This window comes from Ailuropoda melanoleuca, chromosome 1, assembly GCF_002007445.2.
Source record: "Ailuropoda melanoleuca isolate Jingjing chromosome 1, ASM200744v2, whole genome shotgun sequence".
In the NCBI taxonomy this organism is placed as follows: Eukaryota; Metazoa; Chordata; class Mammalia; order Carnivora; family Ursidae; genus Ailuropoda; species Ailuropoda melanoleuca.
This window is the reverse complement of record NC_048218.1, coordinates 41,299,820-41,302,966: the sequence shown is the minus strand read 5'-3', so window position 1 is coordinate 41,302,966 and position 3,147 is coordinate 41,299,820.

Genomic DNA, 3,147 nt, shown 5'->3' with positions numbered 1-3,147 from the left:
TCGGCTCAGGGCGTGATCCTGGAATTATGGGATCGAGCCCCACATCAGGCTCCTGTGCTATGAGCCTGCTTCTTTCTCTCTCACTGGCTGTCTCTATCTCTGTCAAATAAATAAATAAAATCTTTAAAAAAAATTCCTTAAAAATACACAAATCTCAAAAAATAACCAATCTCAAAATGAGGAAATTAGCCACTTTTTTGGAATGGAGAAAACTGTGCACAAATCTAACAAATTACTCTGTAGAAAATATAGTTTTAGCCCAATAATCAACATGAATCCCACCTAAAAATAATCCTCAATCTAAACTTTCTCAGGAAGTATAAGCTATATAAAGAGTAATTTACTCTTACTAGTTTATAATAGATGTTATATAATTTTATAATTGATGTTTATAAATAGAAGTTAACTCAAAGTGGAAAATATAAATTCTACGTCAAACAAGCAATACAAATATTAAAGCACTTAATATTCATTTTTGAGTACTTTCTATGTGTCCAATATTGAGAAAACTAACAATATAAAAATTAATAGATGGTCCCTACCCTCAAATAGCTTGTAGTCTCCCTAGAAAGAGAACTATAGTACTTAGTAAGTGCTGTAAATAAGTTTCACAAAACCATGTGGAATCCCAGCAAACAAATTCTACCATAAATAGAAACCAAGAAAGAAATTCTGAGCGGACATTGAAAGCTATCAGTTTTCCAGGTGAAGACTGGGAAAGAAAGCGGCAGGAGATAGATAGGAAAAGTTCGGGTAGATGAAATAATGTACACAACACAGAGCTATCAAATTATACAAGAAGTCAGGAATAAAGTTTAGCTACAGGCAGATGGGGAGGGAGAAGGAGGCTCTCTTCTGAGCAAGGAGCTGATGCAGGGCTCGATCCCAGGATGCTGAGATCATGACCTGAGCTGAAGGCAGATGCTTAATCAACTGAACCACCCAGTCACCCCTGTCTCCATATTTTATATTCCTACTGTCTTGCACAACCAAGCTTTGACAGAATAAGAATAAAGCTGCTTCATTAATTCTGATATTCCTTGACAGATTAAAGTTCTTTAGGGCTTACAAATAATTTCCATCCAATCCCCCTGATTCTCCAAGTGTAAGATAGCTGGTGAAGACTTGGACTATCTCAGATCAAAGGAATGGATGGATAATTCTTGCTGCTGGAACTTCAGGATCTGACATTTAATCTTAGTCAGGTTCTGACCTTGCACACTAACACAGACCTGATTCCATTCTTGGGACATGTTTTTGGATTCAATTCTCCTTTGAGACCCTGTTTGTAGTTCATCCTGTAGCTTCAAACTTACAGTGAAGTTTCCTGCTTCGAGACACAACCTATTAATGAACCTTGCTGGCATTTTGTCCCCATTAACTTCAGTCTCCTGAACTGTGCCTCCTGCTTCAACCCCACAGATTCATCTTAAAGCTGCCATATCTAATACTGACAATGGGCAATAGAAGAACTTATTTCTAAGGATGGTTTTTAGAGGCAGTGACGTGAGTTTCTAGGACTTGGAGAATGACAGGAACTTAGTTAATAAGATACTGGAAGAAAAAGGTCAAAATAACACCAAGGACAGAACTGACAAGTCTAACTTGCTGAATACTAAACTAGGAATTCTTATGACTATAGGGGTTAGAATGATGTAGATACAGGTTCCTAACTGAGTCGTGAACGAAAATACATTTTACATAAGTTTGATTTACATGCCATCCTCCAAGAACATATTTGACAAGGGTGTGAGAATATCTTTGCGACTGTGAAGAGAACAGACAGAGGTGTGATTGTTTCCATTTGACTCATGAGAATGCAGAGAACAAAGTTGTCTGCTTTGAATCAAGGCTGATATTTTTAAGAGCAGCTATTTATATTCCCTACATCATAGTTGTAGATCCGAATGTTTTAAATACAATGTCAGTCATGGAAAAGTTGAATTATGAATTTGCAGACTTTCTAAATATTAATAAAAAAATTTGTTAGTAACATTTATTTGAAATAACTTATAAAGATAATAAAGCTATTCCCCCCACATCTAAGATCAACAAATCAGATACGACTACTGTCTTTGATGGATATACTTGATTCATTGACTTGTCAATATTCTAACATTCTTTTAAAACTATAGTGTTGGGGGCCTGGGTGGCTCAGTTGGTTAAGTACCTGCCTTCAGCTCAGGTCATGATCCCAGAGTCCTGGGATCCAGCCTGCATCAGGCTCCCTGGTCAGCAGGGAGTCTGGTTCTCCCTGTGCCCCTCACCTCACTCATGCTCTCTCTCTCTCGCAAATAAATAAAACCTTAAAAAAAAAAAAAAGCTATTATGTTAACTCTGTAAAGTTGCCATTTAAATTTGGTCTACTATATTTTATTGAAGCTATAAAAATTGATTTTAACTACTCAGTATCCTCTTCTCTCACAGAGTTAAAAGAAACAAAAAGTATGAGAATTTAATGTAAGTTGCAATAATTACCAACTCCATGCTATTATAAAAATGCCATCTGTTTCTGACCTAGTGTGATCTCAGTGATATCTTGAGTCTTGACACATTTCATGTAGGTGGACTATTAATTCCACTTTAATTTAATACTAGACTATTTTGCAATGCCATTTCTAAGTACTATGCTACTGAAAATTTACTGTTATTTTTTTAAATTATTATCCTGGTTTCATTAGTATGGACATATCTGTTATTATTGTAAGGTTTATATAAAATGATTTTATATTACAGTGGGCCTTCAGATTTCAACCTTAGCTTTTTACATTGTAATAATAATATTGACTCTTGGAATTTTATATGTGCCAACAGAATAATTTTTAGTTGTGAAAAACCAGGCATTGAAATATTTGGTAAAGCATATTTCTTTTATGTACTTATGAAATCATTCTAATCTAACTCATGGAGACAAACAATTCTATGTTAGCTTAAACTTTTTATGTTAGTGCTCAAATATTTCAATGAATATGACCAATTAGTGGAATGTGATCCATTGAAAATTTTGAAACTAAGTTCTATACTAGAAACACAAATATTAGGAAAACTGACTTTTATAATCCTTTTAGCTTATTTTTTTAAGATACTGTTATTCAAAAAAGGTAAAAAAAAAAGTAAGTAAAAGTGAAGCACCTGTTATTTAAATTT